Raw genomic sequence first — 15,186 nt, 5'->3', positions numbered from 1 at the left:
GTATATTTTGGATAACTGTCTTTTATCAGGCATGTGTTTTGAAAATGTTTTCTCCTAATAGTCCGTTATGTCTTAATTAATTCTCTTTACGGTGTCTTTTGCAAGCAGAAGTTTTTGTTTTAATGAAGTCCAACTTGCTAATTGTTCCATTAATGGATAATGCTTTTAATGTTGTATCTAAAAAGTTATTGTCACATTCAAAGCCACTTGGGTTTTCTTTTATCATCTAGAAGTTTTATAGTTTTGCATTTTACATTTTAGGTCTCTGATTCATTTTAAGGTAATTTTTATGAAATATGTAATGTCTGTACAGATTATTATTATTTTTTTGCATGTGGATATCCAGCTGCTCCAGCACCATATGCTGAAAAGTCTTCTCCATGGATTTGTCTTTGCTCTTTTATCGAAGATCAGTTGACTGTATTTGTGTCAGTCTATTTCTGTGCTTTTTATTTTATTTCATGGATCTATTTGTCTATTCTTACTCAATACCACATTGTGCTGGTTATGGTAGCTTTGAAGCTTGATAATGTCAATTCTCTGACTTTTTCTTCTTTTTCAGGATTGTGTTAAATATTGTTGGGGCTTTTCATATAAATCTTAGAATCAATTTGTTGACATCTATGAAACAACTTGCTAGGATTTTGTATAGGATTGTGTAGAATCTACAGATCAAGTTGGGAAGAGCTAACATCTTAACAATACAAAGTTTTTGTATCCATGATCACACAATACCCCTCTTTGTAGTGAGATCTTTGATATCTGTCATCAGAATTTTGTAGTTTTCCTCTTATAAACTTTGTACATATTTTCAAAGTTTTTTACTTAAGTAATTTATATTTTGTGGTAATGTAAATAATGTTGTGTTTTGAATTTCAAATTCAATTTTTTTTTTTTTATTGCTAGTACAAAGGAAAGCCTTGTATGCTGCAACCCTGTGATACTCAGTAGTGCCAGGAGTTTTTGTGTTGATTCTTGCAGATTTCTACATAGACACCATAGATACCATATCACCATATCATCCACATCATCCATGAATAGGGACAGTTTTATTTCTTCCTGCCCAGCTTTTCTAGAAATCTTTTCTTTTCTTAACTTTTTTCCATCAGTCTGGTATTAAATAAAAGTGATGACAGGGACAATTTTGATTTGTTTCCCAATCGTAGGGCCAAGGCATTTAGTTTTTCAGCATTACATATGGTATTCACTATATTTATAAAAAAATTTTTAATAAAAATGTTTTAAAAATGTATTTTAACCACCACTGTATTCCCACCCAGGCAAAGGGACAATTTAGAAGGGGTTTTACTTGAAGTGTCCAACCAAGGAAGTGCAAAAGAGCTGCCTATGTCCTTTTCAGGTTAGCCTGTCAGTCATCTTGACTGAAACATAACCACCATGGCTTCCACAAGTATAATACAGTAGTTCACAAAAGTTTGCAGAAATGTAGGGTGTAATAAGTCTGCTTAGCATTTCCAGTGCTGCAGAACCTTAGAGAATGAGGGCCATCTCCTCCTGCCTTAGGATTTGTGGGAGCTACTTTCCCGTGTGCCTCACTGAAAGCTAACCACACAGAGCCTCAGCTTCTGCCGCCATTTCCTCCTCTGGTCGCCTCAGAGTTGCCTGTTACCCTCCTCTTCATCATGGTGCTGGAGCTCATCATGGACACGGCCCTCCTGTGGAAATCTCTAGCCTTCCTGAGAAGAATGTGGATGTGAACGTGCTTTACAGTCCATCTTGCTTTGGGGCCATCCTGTGTGGAAAAGGTGAAAGAAGTCCCCTGGAAAAGCTTCCCCACCACCGTCTGACTCTCTGGGTTGTTTGAAACAAGTTGGCCACTTCATCGGTACCCAGATCTCAGAAAAGCTCCACTGGCTGAAGGGAACACACAAGGACATGTTCTCGTACTATAGGTTTCTTGTTCATGAGTGCAAAGGATGGTTCTGTTTTGAGAAACACCACAGAAACCTTGATAAATCTGAATGACATTCCCTCACAGTTGAAATGTGGAAGTCCCCCACTATTCTTAGTTTGCTGAGAGGTTGGTTTTGGTTGTTTGTTTTATTGTGTTTTGTTTTTGCTTTCGTGTCATGAATGGGTGTTGGATTTTGTCAAATGTTTTTTTCTGTATCGATTCATATGAACACATGATTTTTCTTTAGCCTAATGATCTGATTAATTATATTACTTATTTCTGAATGCTGAACAAGATTTACATATTTGGAATAAAACCACTTAGTTGTGGTGTATAATTCTTCTTATATATTGCTGGATTTTATTTACTATTTCATTGAGAATTTTTGTATCTATGTTCATAAAAGATATTGGTCTGTAGTTGTGTTTGTTTGCTTATTTGTTTCCTTGCAATGTCTTTATCTAATTTTGGTATTAGTGTAAGGCTGGCCTCATAGAATGAATTGGAAAGTGTTCCCTCTTCACCTATCTTCTGAATTTTTTAAAATGTTAGTATTGTTTCTTCCTCGTTGCCCAACCAGTAGTCCTGAGAGCTAAGTGGGTTTATTAAGTAGTAGTCGCTACAGTGAGATTCCAAATAAAACTGATTTGCATCTTTCCTTCTTTATTTTTACTATTATTATTACTACTATTACTATCATTATTTTAATTTTCTCTGCCCTGAATGTGCATTTTCCAGTTGCCCTAATTTTCACTGTAAGCTCTTCTTCAAAATAAAATAATTAGGATTTACAATTTTAAAACATTTCAAATATAATTGTTGTAGATATTATAAAGCAGAATTTGTAAAATTCTATTTGATATTCAAAAAATATTTCTAGAAAAATCTAGAAGCTAATTATTTTCAGTCATTTATATAAAAGCTTTCTAATCATCCCATATATGCATCAGTCACTTGTGAATGAAAAAATACAATCTTTAGTATATGCATCAAAGAATACACGTATATTAAACTTTAAACAGGAAGGAAGTTAATGAATAATACTCAATACTGGTATAGACAAGGCATATCAATTGTAAATACTTTTATGTGCTTACAACACATTTTTCATTTTTATCTTATCTTATTCAATTTTATTTTCAAAAATACCAAAATACTTAATAATATTCTATTTAAGACAATGAGTTCAGTAACTTTGGCTTGAAGCACGCATACAACAAATTGTCTATCCATCATCTATCTATCTATCCATCTAGCATATCTATCTCTGTCTGTTTTTATTCTGGCACAAGAAATCTTCAATGAGCCCTTGTCTCTCAAAACCTGTTTTATGTCCTTAATTGGTGCAAAGCAATGAAATCTATAGAAACATTGACTGTGAGGAGAAGTAGGCTTGTTTTCATTTGAATTATTTTTCACTGTATACCATGATAGTAATTTCTTCATTGTACTATTGGATCAGTTTTATAAATATTGTTGTTTTTTTTTTAAGATTTTATTTATTTGACAGAGAGTGGGAGACAGAGTGAGAGAAAGCACAAGCGGGGGGGTGGGGAGCAGCAGAGGGAGAGGGAGAAGCAGGCTCTCTACTGAGCAGGGAGCCCCATGCAGGACCCTGGGATCATGACCTGAGCGGAAGGCAGACGCTTAACTGACTGAGCCACCCAGGCGCCCCTGTAAATATTGTTTTAAAATTCTCTTTGTTCCCAAAGTTCCCAGGAAACCAACCTATTGTAGAAGGTCATTTCTACAGAAAGTATTTTCTGTTTTTCTAGATTAGCAAATATATTCATGGCACAGGGTGCACCTTTGGATAGAATATATTTACTCTATATAATTACAAAGGAGCATTTAGATCAATGCAAAACTATTTAGATCATCAGAATGCTCTGAAAAGAATACTTATCCTTATTATGCAAATATTTAATTATGTTTTATTCTTGGGCAGATTAAATCCATGAACCCTTTAAAACTAAAACAAGAATATTTTCTGACCTTGAGAACTTCTGCTTTAATCACTTAAACAATGAAAAACTATCCAATCCAGACTTGGGAAATGTCAGCATATATGTTGTGATGTTTATTTTGTTTTGTTTTTGTCAAAGAGATGGCTGAAATGGTGAAATGAGCATCTGAACATATGAAGGTAGATACTTTTCTCTGCAAACTTTTCATTTGGGAGTCCTTATGCATAACATTATTTACCTGGTAATTTATATTATATACTATTATTTTTTTTTATTCTTAGAGTTTTGCTTAGTATGCTCTGCTAAATGTTGAACATCAAGTGATCAATAGCCACACTATCTTCTTCTGTATTTAATAGTAATACTTCTAAAGTTTAGCATAATTTTGTTCGTTTAACATAATATTTTTGTGATAATTTTCTAATAAATTAATCATCATATTAAGGAAGGTAATTTTTATTTATAGTTTGCTAAATACTTGTGCCAGAATTTTTCATGGTCTGTATACTTACTGAGCATCTCTTTCTTTAAGGAGAATTTCCATAAAAAACAGCTGACTTACATGACTCATAACATTTATTGGAATATTGAATATGAAATATATCTCAGGCAAATAAGAATAGTCTCTTTCTAACAGAAGGAGATCCAGGAAGAATTTTTTCAAATACGCTTGTACTCCCATTAGTAATTCTAAAAATTATATTAGCTTGTTTATTTAGTCAATTTTACTGTTACTTTGGTAGTTTTATTTTTTAAATATGTCATTTTTGAAGAAAAAAATCTCATATGAATTACTTTATAAAAAATACATTAAAACTGTAATCAAAACATAACAACTTACAGTATTAGAGACAATATGTATAAATCATATATATTTGATAAGAATTTAATATCCAGACTACATAAAGAACAATTCAATGTCAAAAAGAGAAGCCAGTTAAAAAATGGGCAAAAGACTTTAATAGATATTTCTCCAAAGAATATATACAACTGATCAATATCACATGAAAAGGTGCTCAACATAATTAGTCATTATGGGAACTGAAATCAATGAGATACCACTTCACATCTACTAGGATGCCTGTAATATTGATGACTAAGAAAGGTAGAAAACAAGAAGTACTGGCAAGGATCTGAAGAAATTAGAACCCTGGTGCATTGTTGGTACTACTGTAAGTTTGTGTAGCTGCTGTGGAAAACAATTTGTTGGTTCCTCAAAAGTAAAGCATGAAATTAGCATATGATCCAGCAATTTGACTTTCAGGTATATACACAAAAAATTGAAAATAGGGATTTAAACAGATATTTATAAAAAAGGTTTATTGCAAAATTATTCACACTAGCAAAAAAGATAGACACATGTGTCCATCACCATCAACTGATGAATACATAAACAAAACACACACACACACACAGGAATATTATTCAGCCATAAAAGAAATGAATGCATCTTTCTGACACATGCTACAATATGGATGGAACTGAAAACATTATGTGAAGTTAAATGAACCAGATCAAAAGGACAAATATGGTATGATTCCACTTATATGAGATATCTAGAATAAATAAATTCATAGAGATAGTATAGATTAAGAATTACCAGGGACTAAGGAGGGGGGGAATGGTGAATTATTGCTTAATGGATACTCAATTTCTGTTTAGTGTGATAAAAATTTTGGAAACAAATAACAATGAGAGTTGCACAACATTGTCAATGTAATAGCCAATTCTAAAAATATTTGTTTGTTTGTTTTTTTAAAGGTAGATCCTGAAATAATAATGGATACTAATTGAATGATTGAAAGTCAGTCTTTGGCACTAGCCTTAACTTGGCTGTCATTCTAAGACCTTTAAGTCACTAAACCACCTGCAGCCCCATTTTTTCACATCTGTAAGTTGAGAGCATTCTAAAAGATGATATTTGAAGACTCACAAGCCCATCTATATTACGATTATATACAATTTTTCTGTTCTTCTTAATAAGTAGATATAAAGGTCATTAAAAATATGAACTATCGTCAAGATAAACCAGTTACTGTAGAAACCACTTTTATGATTGTATTGATTCCACTGATTTCAGGTTATTAGACTGAGTAAAAGTATTGAAACTTTGAACAGGTAATATAGAGGAAAACTAGCATTATTGGTCTATGAAGTTGGAAGTATGCAATTTTAGGTACATTATGAATAAAGAATTCCTTGTCATATGTTACGAATGTGAAATAAATATGGGAAGCTCTATCTACTTTCAGTGAATAAATAAAACCAGAACTTTTTAGATATCTTGGATGGCTGATCACTTAAAAATTAGTTCAGTGGCCTTTGCAGAAAGGTTGACTTCCTTTCTCAGAGCCTCAGACATTAAGAAAAAATTCTATATTTATGACAGTAAGTTTTATTCTTCTTTGTGAGATTAGTCAAATAAAAATATGTAATCTTTAATATCATTTTAAATACCAAGGAAATTCTGTATGTTGAAGGGATTTATCTTAATTCTCAAAAATGTAAAAGCAGCACTTATGATATCAGAGAATAAGCAAGGAATTAAATCTACCTTGAAATTTTGGACTGTAATAGTCTTAGGAGGATTTCGTTCCTATGCTAGTTGAGAAATGATGAGGTTTATAGGACAATGTAAATGCATACAGAGCATGCTCAAGTATTTTCTTAATACTATTTCACTCTAGATCAAGCCTCATTAAACAATCATATTTACTTCCATGAGTTTATGTTTACAATATCTAAAACTGCTTTTGTCTGAACCTTACTACTGTGTAGATGAATGATTACTCTCCATATTCAGGAATCAACTAAATTTAAAAGGTGATGCTAAAACTTGATTTCAATTATTATTTAAAAAAATGATGTATTTGATATTTAGTTTTCAGGCTTCCTGATCCCAATTTTTGTCTTCATTTTATCTGGTATCTATTTATAATTCTTCTCTGCTCCCACTGATGTTGGTCACAGACTGCTGTGAGAATCTTTCTTTACTCATAGATTTGCTTTATGGAGGTAAGTGTTAATGGCAGCAGGCAAGACTCCCTGCAGTAATCTGGGTCACTTATGTTTTACAGATCACTGATTTCTGTACCTAAAAAAGTCTTAAATTACAATCATGGTTATACACGTGGGCACGTGCACACACACACCAACCTTTCACTTTGTGCAACAGTTAATATGAAAATAATGCAATGTCTATGGAAAATGAAATATGAAGACAAAAAGAGTAATAGGATGGAGAGAAGACATATAAAATTATGATTACTATTTCTGTGCTGCATTTTCTTGGACTTTCTCCTATTTTCAGTAGTCTTGTTTATGGAAAGATATACTGTCCAAGAGAAAATGTAATTCCGTGGTAATTTCTCAACTTTGAAAAAATGTTTTAATCCACCACCCACAGGTGCTATTATCATAGCCATCCTGGCAAAAGTAACTATTTCTAGCCTGTAGATTATTCTGGTAATATTTAGAAATATTAGAACTCTGCCCACACCCACCATGCCAAAACTGAACTTAATGGCACATGAAACTTAATTTTACTTAAGCTATTGTTTACTAATACCTAAGAATTAAAATAAAGCAATTTATTATTTTAATGCTATTCTGTGATTATAAGCAAATGTTTACCCTAAATAAGTAAATTTTGAGTACAAATAACAAAATATTAAAGGTAATTCAAATATAGATACTTTGACCCAGGAAATAAAATGAAAAAAGTCACTTACCACTTTAACAAAACTATTATGTTTAGTTTTTATTTCTTATGTTTATATTTTTATTTATGATAGGCACAGGCAAAAGGATGTATTTTCTTTTTTTAAATAAAGCATATCTGTACACATATACATTGTAAAAAAAAGTGTATGTTATTTTGTAAGCTAGGAGTTCACATATTCAATGTGTAGTAGGTATCTTTATATATTATTAAATATTTTTATAATTGCATAAATTTTAATTATTGATACAAAAATAAAACAAATATTGAACAAAAATTTCCAGTTACCACAATTTTATTTTATTCATTTTTTTAAACATTCCATTGAGATTGTATTTTTAAGAATTCAAAAAATATTATTTAAATATAGCTAATATAGAATGCTATATTAGGTTCAGGTGCATAACAGAGTAGTTCAACAGTTCTATACATTACACAGTGTTCACCATGATATGTGTATTTACCATCAGGCACCATACAACGTTATTACAATATTGTTAATTATATTTCTTGTACTTATTATCTCGGTGACTTACTTGTTTTCTAACTGGAAGTTTCTATGTCTTAATTTTCATCATCTATTTTGCCCATTTCCCCCACTCCCTTCCCCTCTGGCAACTACCAGTTTATTCTCTGTATTTATGAGTTTGTTTATTGTTTGTTTTAGGTTCCACTATTAGTCAAATCATATGGTATCTGTCTTTTTCTTACTGACTTATTCACTTAGCATACTATCCTCTAGGTCCATCCATGTCATCGCAAATGGCAAGATTGTATTCTTTTTACGTATCAGTAATATTTCATTCAATATGTATACCACATTTTCTTTATTCATTCATCTATCAATGGGCACTTAGGTTGCTTCCATATCTTGGCTATTGTAAATGATGCTGCAATGAACATAAAGGTGCATAGGGTGCATAATTTTTTTTCAAGAGAAAGAGAGAGAAAAGAGTGCATGAGCAGAGGAGGGGCAGAAGGAGAGAGAGAATCTTAAGCAGTTTCCACGCCCAGTGTGAAGCCTGACACGGGGCTCAATCTCATGACCCTGAGACCATGACCTAAGCCAAAATCAAGAGTTGAACGCTCAACTGACTGTCACCTAGGCACCCCTAGGGTGCATAATGATTAATGATTGACAATATGACTGACCGTCAGAAAGATTTAACTTAATTTTTTATAAACCAGTCTTCTCATCTTTGGATATGTCTATCTTTTCATTTTAATAACCAGTGTGATGACAAATAGGCATCAGGTTAAATTAATATATAATCAGTTATAATTTTATGGAATAAATTTCTATAAGTAAAAATACAAAACTTTACTGTTTCTCATATATATTCTGAAATGATCTTCTAGAATACTGTTCTGACCTCTTACAAGCAAAACAATCAATTTATTATTTTCCCACCATCCTTGATATCATTTTGTTATCAATATATTAATATTTTAGAAGTTGACACTATTTTAAAACTTAATTTTTTTATTTCTATTCACATATTTATTAGACACTTTGCATCTAATTTTTTTCCTCTTTTTGCAACTATCTGTATTATTGATGTTTTTGAAGAATTAGTCTTTGAAAAAAAAGTTTTCCAACAATAATGTTAATCATATTATGCTATATTTATACATCAAATGTATGTTTCAGTTTTAAAATTATAGTAAGAGTTTCAGGTCATTTCTTATAATTATTAAGTCACCAAAGTAACTAGCCTTTTTGTACAGATTAGAATTTGATAGATTCAATAATTCATAGCCCTTTTCTAAAGGGAAACAAAAACAACTAAGAGATTTTACTAGATAATTTCTGTGAATTATCATTATAAAATCTAATTAAAATGCAGTCTCCACAAATTAAAAGATTTAGCAGCAGCACAACTTTTAGTACGAAATAGTATAACACTGGGCGCCTGAGTGGTTCAGTTGGTTAAGCGACTGCCTTCAACTCAGGTCATGATCCTGGAGTCCCCGGATCGAGTCCCGCATCGGGCTCTCCACTCAGCGGGGAGTCTGCTTCTCCCTCTGACGCTCCCCCCTCTCATGCTCTCTCTGTCTCTATCTCATTCTCTCTCTCAAATAAATAAATAAAATCTTTAAAAAAAAAAAAGAAATAGTAGAACACTAATTGAATGTGAATTGGACCATATATTCCAAATACTATCCTTCCTACTATATAGGAAATACTGGTGTGTTATGAAGTATAATATTAAAACTTCGTTAAATCGGGCGCCTGGGTGGCTCAGTTGGTTAAGCGACTGCCTTAGACTCAGGTCATGATCCTGGAATCCTGGGATCGAGTCCTGCGTGGGGCTCCCTGCTCAGCGGGGAGTCTGCTTCTCCCTTTGACCCTCCCCCCTCTCATGCTCTCTCTATCTCATTCTCTCTCTCAAATAAATAAATAAAATCTTTAAAAAAAAACTTCATTAAATCAAACTTAAAATCTATTAAAAGATAAATATACATGCATTTGTCTCAGTCTTACCAAGAATCACAAAATTTTTATGTGTCATTAATCTTGGATTTCTAAAGCAGGAAGTTTTTTTTTTTTTTTAAAGATTTTATTTATTTATTTGAGACAGAGGGAGCACATGAGAGGGGGGAGGGTCAGAGGCAGAAGCAGGCTCCCTGCCGAGCAGGGAGCCCGATGCGGGACTCGATCCAGGGACTCCAGGATCATGACCTGAGCCGAAGGCAGTCGCTTAACCAACTGAGCCACCCAGGCGCCCCTAAAGCAGGAAGTTTTAATAAACTTAAATATTTCTTATATATGACTCCTTAACTTTATTTTTATCCAAATGAAAATATATTTACTGTTTAGTAATAATTACAAAATTAAGAATATATGTTATTGTGCCAAATAATTTTCTGCCACTGCAAAATGCATAAAAGGACCAAAATCACTAACACCTAAATAAAATAATTACCATTTTGTATTGGGGTGCATCTTTTTACATTTTATATCTGAACATGTGTATCTGTATAGGCAGTTTGTGTGGGTGTCTATAATTATTTACAAAATAAGACCAATGTATCAATATTTCATGCTGACCACAATACAATGTCAAAGATATGGACATTTTGTAAAACTAGTCCTGCATAGTCTTGAACTGAAAAGGTACACTTCTGAAATGTGATTGCTATCACAAACTTGAAAGAAGAGTTCATTGAACCTGGCCCTTATCACTATTAATATGCCTCATCATATACAAAATAATATTTCTAACATTATTTTAACATTTTCTATATTTAACATTATTACATAACATTATTTTAGATTGCATTTCTATGAATACAGGTAGAATGAAACAAATTAGCCTATTTTTTTCTATTTTTTGAACAATTTTTGTGAATTTTCTAAACATACACTGACCTTTTTTTCTTTTGAATTATCCATTTTTTATATTAATTAATAAGAGTGTTTCTCTACCATGGGTGTTAATATCAGTTATGGTGAAAATATTCTTCATAATTTGAAATTTTGCTTGAATTCATTTTTGTGTTTTTTTTAACCTCCTTGTATCCATATATTTCTGTATACAGATTTTCTGTATTTTCTATATTTCATGTTTAATGCATAAATACCCATCTGCATCAAAGCTAATTAAATGTTTACCTTTAATCTTGTTTCATTTTAAATACATACTTTTACTATAAAACCCATAATAATTTTCCAGTATCTTACAATATTTCTACTTATTTTAAGTTCATTATGCAATAGGTGCAATATTAAATATTGTCTAGTATATAATAGACAACATCTTGTTATTTATGAAAGAGTTCATTCAGTAGTGCTAACTTTATTTTTGGTTGTGTTCTCCTAAACACTATATATGATACCATAACCAAATATATTTCAATATTGATGCAAACACATCAAAAATGAGAAAGTGATCAGTAAATTAGATTAATATTTTGAATATTAATAGAGGTTTAGCATTTATTAAGCCTCTTCTATTTTATAAGATCCTGAATAGGAGATTTGAATGTACAATTTCATGTGATTATCATTTATCCCTATGAAGAGAACTTTCTTATCCCCATTTTACAGATGAGTAAATGTTTGCTCATTTATAATGAGCTCATTTATAATGAGCTCATTTATAATGCTCAGAGCATTTTAATAACTTTAATTTCACAGTGTCAGGACAGTCAGAAAATCTAATCCACAACCAAGGACCTTAAAGACTACCCCATGTTGCTTATGTAGAAGGGGTGAAGAGCTTGTTCTTAATGAGAAAGACCTGGGCTGTATTTTAGTTATATGCTTTAACACATTAGTATAGATAATGCTGCTGCTTTAGTCAAATTGGGTAATAATGAAGCCATGAAAAAGATACAAAGTAAAGTTCATTCAGTGGCATAAAGTAAACCAGCCATAAATTAAATTTGGGGTGGTGTTGCATAGTAAGGGAATAACTCTTGGTTAATAGCACATTTATATTTTAACCTGATATGTTATTTTTTAAAGTTCGATATTATGATTTCTTTGAAGTATCTCATTTTACCAAGTCCTGCGGTGTAGGTCTACTCGGTTTCCATAATATGTGTCAGTAAAAGTAATAACTGAAAATATTATACTTGGAGATTCTAATAATGACAGCAGCTAGCCAATACATATCTCAGAAAAATAAAATTTGTCACATATATTCACAGTACATTTTGTCCCTCCAGCTAAATTTTTTAATATTTTGAGATACCTCTTTTATTACAACAGAAAATGAAAAAGTATTTTAGGAGTTATTGAAATGACAAAAACGCTATTTCTAAATTGAATGGCTTTATTATTTGCAAGAGATATTATATTTTCAACTGAAGTTGTGAGCACATTAACAGCATTCTAATCACACTGTTCTGGAAACAAGGACTAAGATGTGTATGTTTTCCAGACAATAATATTACATATAAACTTACAGAGACACATTCATTCACATATGGGCATACTTTATACTTGCTAGGACATTTCCATCTATTATTACCTTCTCTTTATGTACTAATTGATACTAGTACAGATTCAAGTATTTTTCAATATGTGATTCCTTATAATAGGAAGTTACAAATGAAAAGGTAGAAAGTAATCTTAAATATTCTAAGGCCTCATTTATGTGTAGGTCCTAACAACAAACAGATATTTAAGGTAAGTTTTAAAGCAATTAACACTTTTCTTTCCCCTCCCTGAAGGTGGGTAAAGAGGAAAGGGGGACCAGGAAGCAACATCTCTCTGTTTAAAATATTTAGATAATGTTTCTAGAAACATCAATCTGTTTTTTTTAACACTGGTCTTGGCAACTGTGTCAACTTTTTGTATGTATGTCTTATACTTTTATTAGCTGTTAATATACTAGAATAACAATAAATTAAAAATTAGTGTATTAGGAAAAAGAGTGTTTTGGGCACCCAAAGAGATGTATCTACCAAACTATGAAAACAATGCAGTTTTCATTAGGGCAAATGAACTGAAGAGGCATGATTTAATGTATATTCTGCTACTGATAAAGTGAGTTTTCAAAGGCTTTGATTTCTGGCAATTTAAGTGTTTTAATACGTTATTGTTTCTGTCTTAATATGTTGTTGTGACTGTAACAGTTTCCTTGCTTTCTTAAAGTATCAGTTTACCTAACATTCCATAGTAAGAGAAACCTTGAATGACATCCAACTGGGCGATGGCTTTCCAGAATATGAGTACATTTCCCAACCTCTCCCACATGTATGTGGGGCTATATGACTAATATCTGGTTGAGGGATACAAAAGAGAGCACTATGTGCCACTTTGGGAGGAGTTCTTAAAGAGCATATAAACTTTCTATTTGTTCTTCCATAATAGTTGATCTCATGTCTCAACACCCATGGACTGCACTTGCACTTAACGTGCGTGAGAGAAAAAAAAAACTTCTACCCTGATTGCTTTATATTCTATTTAACTGAAATTAGTGTAGCCATACCAGATTTCTTTGACTACTCATCTGGCATGTCTTTATCTATTCTTTTATTTTTATTCTTCTCATGTAATTATGTTTCACTGTGTTTCTTTGTAAGCATTGAGTTGTGTGTGATTTTTTAAATCCAGATTGTTTTTGGTGTCATTGTAATTCATTTATCTTTATTGTGATTATTTGTGTTTAGATTTGGTCTTATTATATTATTTAAATGTTGTTACACATGTCCTTCCTTACATTTTTGTAAACCTCCCACATTCTCATAAGCAATACTTCTTTACATTTATGTATGTGTTGATTTTTACTTTTATTTTATTATGTTAGTCACCATACATTACATCATTAGTTTTTGATGTAGTGTTCCATGATTCATTGTTTGCATATAACACCCAGTGCTCCATGCAATATGTGCCCTCCTTAAAAGCCATCACAGGACTAACCCATTCCCCCACTCCCCTCCCCTCTAAAACCCTCAGTTTGTTTCTCAGAGTCCATAGTCTCTCATAGTTCATCCTTCATTTTTCCCTTCCTACTATCTTCTTATTTTCTTTTTTTTAACATATAATATATTATTTGTTTCAGAGGTACAGGTCTGTGATTCATCAGTCTTACACAATTCACAGCACTCACCATAGCACATACCCTCTCCAATGTCCATCACACAGCCACCCCATTCCTCCCACCCTCCACCACTCCAGTGCCCTCAGTTTGTTTCCTGAGATTGAGTCTCTTATGGCTTGTCTCCCTCTCTCGTGTCATTTTGTTTAATTTTTTACTCCCTTCCCCTATGCTCCTCTGTATTGTTTCTTAAACTCCTCCTATCAGTGGGATCATATGATACTTGTCTTTCTCTGATTGACGGTTTTTGCTTAGGATAATACCCTCTAGGTCCATACACGTTGTTGCAAATAGCAAGATTTCATTTATTTGATGGCTGCATAATATTCCATAATGTGTATATATATATATATACCACATCTTCTTTATCCATTCATCTGTTGATGGACATCTTGGCTCTTTCCATACTTTGGCTATTGTGAATATTGCTGCTATAAACATCTGGGTGCACGTACCCCTTTGGATCACTACATTTGTATCTTTGGGGTAAATACCCAGTAGTACAAATGCTGGGTCATAGGGTGGCTCTATTTTCAACTTTTTGAGGAACTTCCATACTGTTTTCCAGAGTGGCTTTACCAGCTTACATTCCCACCAACAGTGTAGGAGGGTTCCCCTTTCTCTGCATCCCAGCCAACATCTGTCATTTCCTGACTTGTTAATTTTAACCATTCTGACAGGTGTGAGGTGGTATCTCCTTGAGGTTTTGATTTGGATTTCCCTGATGCCGAGTGATGTTGAGCACTTTTTCATGTGTCTGTTGGACATTTAGATGTCTTCTTAGCAGAAATGTCTGCTCATTTCTTCTGTCTATTTCGTGATTGGATTATTTGTTCTTTGGGTGTTGAGTTTGATAAGTTCTTTATAGATTTTGGATACTAGCCCTTTATCTGATATGTCATTTGCAAATATCTTCTCCCATTCTGTCAGTTGTCTTTTGGTTTTGTTGACTGTTTCCTTTGCTGTGCAAAAGCTTTTTATCCTGATGAAGTCCCGATAGTTCATTTTTGCCCTTGCTTCTCTTGCCTT

At 32.5% G+C, this 15,186-nt stretch overlaps 1 pseudogene; it reads right to left on the bottom strand.

The window, feature by feature from the left end:
* Positions 1-1,563: 1,563 nt before the first annotated feature.
* On the bottom strand, positions 1,564-1,989 carry LOC115940040 (bis(5'-adenosyl)-triphosphatase pseudogene; annotated as a pseudogene).
* Between the last annotated feature and the right edge of the window lie 13,197 nt (positions 1,990-15,186).

The sequence above is a fragment of the Leptonychotes weddellii genome, chromosome 2 (assembly GCF_054177405.1).
Source record: "Leptonychotes weddellii isolate Sample4059 chromosome 2, ASM5417740v2, whole genome shotgun sequence".
Lineage (NCBI taxonomy): Eukaryota > Metazoa > Chordata > Mammalia > Carnivora > Phocidae > Leptonychotes > Leptonychotes weddellii.
The sequence above is the reverse complement of the archived record's forward strand: the minus strand, read 5'-3'. Positions and strand labels throughout refer to the sequence as shown.